General features: G+C 48.5%; 1 pseudogene; it reads left to right on the plus strand.

Moving 5' to 3' along the window:
• Positions 1–5,515: 5,515 nt before the first annotated feature.
• LOC145335769 (U2 spliceosomal RNA) lies at positions 5,516–5,682 on the plus strand (annotated as a pseudogene).
• Positions 5,683–8,434: the final 2,752 nt, after the last annotated feature.

Below are 8,434 nucleotides of genomic sequence, written 5' to 3' on the forward strand. Positions count from 1 at the left end.
AAGGATTTCATTCAGACACCCCAGAGGATCACAGAGTCACTGAACACAATAAAATCAACTATGATCTCGATATGTTCCATCTAAGGTTCGTTCTGATATAATTATTATTCCTCATTCACTGAGATCACTGTTAACTGATTAACTATTTCTAAAAGGACATCGACACATCTCTCTTTCCAACAGCCGCTTATACACAGCTCTGGTAATGCAGTGTTCGTTGTTCCTGACAGGAATTAGGAATATTTCCATTCTGTCCTTTCCAGCCTTTCAGCTTCAGCATTGAATTCAGGAACTTCAGCTTCTAACCATCGTTACCATTCTGCTGTAACCATTAACGCTGCTCTGGAACCACCTTATGCTTCTTCACCAGTCCCATTCCCCATTCTCTTATACTTTGTACCGTTACACCTTCAGACATTTAACCTCTCCTGTCTTCCACCATTTCATAGAGTTTTCCCCGTTGTTACTCTCCGTCCTTTTCCCTGACACTGTCCTTGCTGAGAAATTGTTTACTCTGTAAAATAGGAATGTGAGTAAGGTGTTGTTCATTTCCAGCCATTTCCCTCTGGCGCTCAGCACAAAGCCCAAGTACTCAGGCTCAGAACCTCCCGGCAATTCCTTCACCTCCGATCCCAGATGGCTGTATCTGTGCCGTTTTAATTCCCGCACAACTCAGTGCCTTGTATTCGTCTTCGTACCGCTCTGTGACACCCACCACTGTAATTCTCTGATCTACCGTGAGTATTGTGTCAGGTTTCCATAAGGAGCCGTCCTTGGCCATTAGTCTTGGCTCCTTGTAAGATGTTGAGCAGTACTTACTGACATCTCGGTGTAGTTGTTGGAATCCCTTGCTGTGCTGTTTAATTCTTGCGTTCTTTACAAACGGGCAACAACCGAAATGTGGGCGATGGTTTTGTTTGCTGCCTCGCATCACTGATATGATTTGATAGCGTTTGATATCTCCCCCTTGTTAGGGATGAACTTGTGGGATAGAGCTTACTTCGAAAAAGTAAGTTGTTAATGAGACGAGATGGTTTCATTTGGAATGCTGTATTTATTTATCTGTCTGAGGTTTATTTGGGTGTTTCAGTTTGAAGGATGCTTGCGATTTCCTTATCGGTGTGCCGGCATCCTGCAAATCTCGGCTCGAGTTCCCTCAGGAGTGTAACTTGCTCCGGGGTTCACTTATAGGAACAGATCCCCGGCTTAGAATTGACCTGAAGAGCTTCCAGGCGCTTCTGGGTGCGCAAAGCGACACGTATCTGCGTGTCGTGCTGGCTCAGCCCAGACCTGGTGGTGAAGCTGAGCTCGCACTCGCTGCATTGGTATTCCCCGACTGTTACAGGTTACCTTTCTCCGCTACACTGAGGGCAGTGCCAGGCAATGGATTGATAGTGTCCTGTTTTACCGCAGAGCCAACACCTGGTTCTGATGGTTATAACCTGGAGCACTTTGGTCATGTGGATGTTGGAGAAGCCGATCGTGCGGAGGAGGGTGTTACAGGAGCTGCAAAACAACCCGATCAATGGGGGTAATGGGTGACCACCTCTCTGACTGATACTGTGTCATAAGTCGGCTCGATAGTGACCCCTTCCATGAAGGTGGTCGTCTCGGATGTTTCTCCATTTGTGTCAATTGCCGCTCCATTGGCCGGAGTTTCTCTCCCCTTATTGGAAACGCGATATTTCTTCTAAAAGGAGATTTGTGTTGTTACAAAGTTCGCATTTTCCGGTGGATGGGCCGTCCACTCTTCGATAACAGTGTCGTCCGCCACTGGGTTGGCTGCCTCTCCTGCTCTGGGACCCGAACTCAGCTGCCAACAGGGCTGGTAGCAATGGCGGGGATCTCAAGATCTCCTCTTGGGTTGGAGTTACGGAAGATCTTGTTACTCGCTCCGGAGAGCTGGAACATGTGTGGCGGTGACATTGACATTTTGCACATTGAGCTGCTACAGACGCCACTGCGGGAGGTTGTTTATCCGGGACGGATCCCAGCCTCTCTGAACCATCAACAACGGGATTCCCATTCCTTGATACCATCTTGAGACTCGGCCTCTGATCCACGCAGATCGCGGCCGTCTCGTACTTTTCCCTAGTCGTTGAGTCCCTCAGTAGCGGAATACTGAGTTTACCAGCGGAAGCCAACGGGGAGGAGCGACTGTCGCTGTGGTCGCTAAAAACAGGAGAAAACTCCACAGAGACAGCTCGCCAGAATTCATTCTCCGGGGAAACCCGCCCTAGGGAGCCAGAGTTACTCCCGCCTGGGTTCGCGGGTTGTCTGGTATTCCAGCCAATATCGCAATGGGATTCCCTCTGCCGGGCAAAATGATGTGAGGGTCAACTCACTCTGCAAACTTCCTTGGACTCAACAGAGCGTCTCAGAGACACTGCACTAAAAAAATCAATCACAAGCCTCGTGTTTCCCACCTAAAATATCTCTTTATATTTTAAATCGTTGACTCGGGTCACTGTTAACTCCTGACTTTCGGTCTATTACAAAGGAATTGGAATTTCAGAGCAAAGAATTCTCAGTGTAAATTGACAGAAGCGCGGTGGCACAGTGGTTAGCATTGCTGCCTCACAGCGCCAGGGATCCGGGTTCAATTCCAGCCTCGGGTAACTGCCTGTGTGGAGTTTGCACGTTCTCCTCGTGTCTGCGTGGGAATGCTCCAGTTTCCTCCCACAGTCCAGATGTATGCGGGTTAGATTGATTGGCCATGCTAAATGGCCCCTTAGTGTGTGATTGACAGGGTAAATACTTGGATAGGGCCTGCGTGGAATTGTTGCTGGCGAATGCTCGGTGGGCCGAATAGCCTCCTTCTGCAGTGCAGGGATTCTGTGGTTCTATTCTATGATCCTATAAAGGGCCTTGGTGAGTGGGCAGCTGTTATTAAAATGTGGAGATGCCGGCGTTGGACTGGGGTGGACACAGTAGGAAATCTCAGAACACCGGGTTAAACTCCAACAGGTTTATTTGGAATCACGACTTTCGGAGCGCTGCTCCTTCAGCTGTTGGACTTTAACCCGATGTTGTGAGACTTCTTACTGAGAAAGAAGACTTCCGGCATTCGTCTAATTCTTGTGAACAATACGGAACAAGTTAGTCAGTTTCCTGACTTTCCTCTATTCCGGTGGCGGTTCTGTTATGTTACGAGATATGGGGATTATTCTAACTCTGGCGTCCTTCCCCAATCCTTAACCCTTTCCCTTGTTCCTTCCGGCCTTGTCTGTGACTCTGTTGTTGGATAATTTTCTGTCGGTCAATAACACAGTTATCACCTTGAATGACAGTGAAATTAATGGATCATCTCCCTGTCTGTTTCAGTGTTTTCTGAATGTTGTCTGTATTTGTGATGGGGACACGGGCTTGAGTGTGCGTGAGGTGTGAAGTGTGTGTGATTATTATCCAGTTCCCGCAACAAATCACCTCCCTTGGCCTCGCTGCTCCCTATCTTTGTAAACTCCTCCAGCCCGATAACTTATTAAGATCTCTGAGCTGCTCCAATTCTGCCTCTTGTTAAACCCTGATTCCCTTTGCTCCAACATTGGTGGCTGTGTCTTCAGCTGTCCCGGCCCTAAGGCCGCGGTTCCACTAATACCTCCCGACCTCTCTCCCCTCCTTTAAGATACTCTTTAAATATTAAGATTGTCGCCGTTTTTCGATATCCGGTAAATAGGTTTGTTTCGGTGGCTCATATCAACTTTTGACAATTACTTTAATAATTATTTTGTGGGCAGCATCAGGACTGTATTTAATTGAACCCTGGTTAATCCACTGTAACCATGCCTTACACGTCAGATTGGGGATAATCTGATGATTTTTCCTGTGTTTTGAGCAGGAATGATCTGAACAGAGGAATAACCAGATGAAGAGCGCAATGTAACGTTGCAGTGTGGGTGTCAATCAGTGTGTGTGACGTGTGAATGGAGCTGGTGAATCAGTGACACTCAGGATCACAGAATGTGGTGAGAAAGCTGAATCAGCTGAATTTGGGACATTGTCTCTTTCTGAACCCGGGGCTCCGGGTCCTTTCCCGGGCTCCCCTCCCCCACTCGCGCTTCCCACCACGTGACGCTGTGCTGCGTCCAGCCCCTCCCCCTGCCCCCGCTGACGCTGCCTGATCCTCCAATCAGAGCCGCGCTTCATCCCGCGCTGTGACGTTGGGCTGGAGGACAGAGCGCGGCTGCTCCTCGCGCCCTGGGCGGAGCTTTTCCTCCCGCGCGCCCGCTTTCCCCCCTCAGCCGCCCGGAGCCGCATCATGGGCGCTCATTCAACTCCTCCTTTCATTTGGGGCCAATACTTTCTCATGGGATGTCTAGTTTCACTCCATTCCATGGCCTCTTGATAGTTTGCAAAGAGGATGCCGTGAGATGCGGAGCCCAGTGCGTCTGGAGGAAGCCGAACTGAGCATCTCCTCCAGCCAGGGCAAAGAGCTGAATTCCAGAGGTGGAGTGAGAGTGACTGCCCTGAACATCATGTCAGCATTTCACCAGTGTGGCATCAAGGAGCCCCAGCGAAACACAACTCAATGGCAATCGGGGGGAAACTTTCCACTGGTTACAGTCTGGATTATTACTCCAGGAACATCACCATCAAGCTGCTAAAGTCCCTGGTTCTGGAGACCCCAGTCAGGGGAACCATCCATCCAGCACCTACCCTGTGTCAACCCCCTTCTCACTGAAACTCTGGGGAACAGAGGCCGAGGGTATTTACTCTCATCTCACATGACAATCTTCAGTTCAAGTCAACTTTGAAAATGTGGATTTGATCCGATCTAAATGTCAGATCATATAAAAATCATAATGTGATCTCGCAATGGAAAGAGACCATTCGGCTCATCCTGCCTGTGAATCTTCGAAAACTGTCCCCACTTCTTGGGCCGTTTTTAATGGGGAATTCTTTCCTGCAGAACTAAGATTCTGTCAGCAGGTGGCAGTGCTGCGCTTTGTAAGAATGAAAGATTTGAGTTCACACACGGCGGGATTTTCCATCTCCAAAACCAGAAATCACAGCCAAGGTCAACGGGCCTTTGAATGACTTTTGTCCACCCCCTCACCCCCACCCGTCAACGCCTCTACTTTCTCAGGAGGCAAAGGAAATTTGGCATGTCCGCAGCAGCTCTCAGTAATTTTGACAGCTGCACCTTAGAAAGCACCCTTTCCGATATATCACAGCTTGGTATGGTTCCTGCTCTGACCAAAACTGCAAGTAATTACAAAGGGTTGTGAACGTAGTCCAATCCATCATGCAAATCTCCCTCCTATCCATTGACTCTTCCCCCTGCCTCAGAAAAGCAGCCAGCATAATTGAAGACCCCAAGCGGACGAGCACACTTGCTCCCAGAGCAGGAGATTCAGGTTCGAATCCTGGTCAGGCTGCTTTTCAGCAGTAACATTCGGACGGCATGAAAGAAACTCTGTGAGGCCTCTCAGGTGGACCCACCCCACCCCCTCCTTCTGCTGCTCTTTCCATGCTTAATAGAGGCATCATCTGTGAGTAAAACACTTTCTTTGGCATCGCTTATCGGCCTTTTGGCGAAGATCAAGTGCAGTATTTGTTCTTATCAGTTTAATATCTGATACGTCCCGTATCTGGGAACCATATATTAAATTGATTTTTGGAGCAGGGAGATGGAATAGGGGCTTCCTCCGTTCACTCCACATATCGACCGGTAACTTCAAAAACAGCTCTTCCACCTTTATCTGTCGGGAAAAAAGATTCAAAAATCTGAGATCACAACCAACCGAATCAAGAACAGCTTCTTCCCTGATGCCATCAAACATTTGAATGGGACTTCCCTTGCATTAAGTTGAGCTTTCTCCACACCCTAGATCTGATGTGACATGACATTCTGCACTCTCTCCGCTCCTTTTCTATGAACGGTATGCGTTTTGTGTACAGTGCGCAAGAAAGAATACTTTTTACTGGATGCTGATACATGTGACAACAAGGAACCAAATCAAATCAAAAACTCACTGCCGATGTGCCGAGTTCCGCCCCCGAATCCCATCTGAGTGACAGGACAGCCAACCAGTCCGCTTCGGGGATCAGTAGAAACCCGCCCCACAAGCTCTGACTGACAGCGGTCTTCACCAATTACAGTTCAGAAAACGAGGAGACAGCTCGTTCCTTCACAGAGGGACAAGAGATACAGCCAATCACCTCCAATTTCCGCAAACCCCTCTCCCTTCAGATGAGTGACAGGCGCTCCGGTCACTCCACCTCCCCAATTGGAAGAGGTCCCGACCCCGTGACTCTGAATGACAGCCAGGAGGACCAATCGGCTTCCGGGATAACAGGAATCCCGCCTTTCTCAGTCTGAGTGACAGCAGCGCTGACCAATCGGCCTCCACTGATTGCAGGTGATTGCAGAGCCTCTGGCTCTGATCTTCAGGTCGTCATTGGTCTCTGGTGTAGTCCCGGAGGATTGGAGGATAGCGAATGTTGTCCCATTGTTTAAGAAGGGGAACAGAGACTTTGCCGGGAATTATAGGCCGGTGAGTCTTACTTCTGTTGTGGGCAAGGTTTTAGAAAAAATTATTAGGGATAGGATTTATAGTTATTTGGAGTGTAATGAATTGATTAGAAATAGTCAGCATGGAATATAAAAGTAGGGAGGTCTTGCTGCAGCTGTATAGGGCACTGGTGAGGCCGCAGCTGGAGTACTGTGTGCAGTTTTGGGCGCCGCACCTGCGCAAGGATATTTTGGCCTTGGAGGGAGTGCAGAGGAGGTTTACTAGGCTGATACCGGAGTTGAGGGGGTTGAGCTATGAGGAGAGGCTGAATAAACTAGGCTTGTACTCGTTAGAGTTTAGAAGAATGAGGGGAGATCTCATTGAGACGTATAAGATGATGAATGGGATGGATAGGATAGAGGTGGAAAGACTCTTCCCGCTCAAAAAAGACAGTAGGACTAGGGGGCACAGCCTCAAGATAAAGGGGGGGCGGTTCAGAACGGAGTTGAGGAGGAACTTCTTCACTCAAAGGGTGGTGAATCTCTGGAATTCTCTGCCCGTTGAAGTGGTGGAGGCTGCCTCGCTAAATATTTTTAAGAAGCGGGTTGATGGGTTTTTGATAAGAGAGGGGATTAAGGGTTATGGGGAGAGGGCGGGAAAGTGGAACTGAGCCACGACAGATCAGCCATGATCTTATTGAATGGCGGGGCAGGCTCGAAGGGCCAGATGGCCTACTCCTGCTCCTATTTCTTATGTTCTTATGTTCTTATGTTCTTATGTTTTGTAGCGGGTAGGTCGTGCCTTACTAACCTTATTGAGTTTTTTGAGAAGGTGACCAAAGAGGTGGATGGGGGCAAGGCAGTTGACGTGGTATATATGGATTTTAGTAAGGCGTTCGATAAGGTTCACCATGGTAGGCTTCTGCAGAAAATGCAGATGCATGGGATTGTGGGTAATCTAGGAAGTTGGATCAGGAATTGGCTATCAGATAGGAGACAGAGGGTGGTGGTTGATGGTAAATATTCATCATGGAGTTCAGTTACGAGTGTTGTGCCTCAGGGATCTGTTTTGGGGCCACTGCTGTTTGTAATCTTTATTAATGATCTGGATGAGGGTATAGTTGGGTGGATTAGTAAATTTGCTGATGACACCAAAGTCGGAGGTGTGGTAGATTGTGAGGAAGGGTGTCATAGTCTGCAGGGAGACTTAGATAGGTTGCAGAGCTGGGCCAAGAGGTGGCGGATGGAATTTAATGCGGAGAAGTGTGAGGTAATTCACTTTGGTAGGAGCAACAGATATGTCGAGTATAGGGCTAACGGGAGGACTTTGAATAGTGTGGATGAACAGAGGGATCTAGGTGTATGTGTACATAGATCCCTGAAAGTTGGGAATCAAGTAGATAAGGTTGTTAAGAAGGCGTACGGTGTCTTGGCGTTTATTGGTAGGGGGATTGAATTTAGGAGTCGCAGCGTCATGTTGCAACTGTACACTACTCTGGTGCGGCCGCACTTGGAGTACTGTGTGCAGTTCTGGTCCCCACATTACAAGGAGGATGTGGAGGCTTTGGAGAGGGTGCAGAGGAGGTTTACTAGGATGTTGCCTGGTATGGTGGGGAGGTCCTATGAGGAGAGACTGAGGGATTTAGGGTTGTTTTCGTTGGAAAGAAGGCGGCTAAGAGGGGATCTTATTGAAACATATAAGATGATTAGAGGTTTAGATAGGGAGGATAATGATAGCCTTTTCCCTCGGATGGAGAAAGCTAGCACGAGGGGGCATGGCTTTAAATTAAGGGGGGGTAGCTACAGGACGGATGTCAGGGGTAGGTTCTTTACCCAGCGGGTGGTGAGGGATTGGAATGCCCTGCCTGCTGCAGTTGTAAATGCGCCTAGTTTGGGGGCATTTAAGAGATCTATGGATAGGTTTATGGACGAAAAGGGATTGGTATAGGCTAGTGGGTCATTGTTTTTGTAACTGGTCGG

This window comes from Carcharhinus amblyrhynchos, unplaced genomic scaffold, assembly GCF_965287045.1.
Source record: "Carcharhinus amblyrhynchos unplaced genomic scaffold, sCarAmb.v2.hapA scaffold_40, whole genome shotgun sequence".
NCBI lineage: Eukaryota > Metazoa > Chordata > Chondrichthyes > Carcharhiniformes > Carcharhinidae > Carcharhinus > Carcharhinus amblyrhynchos.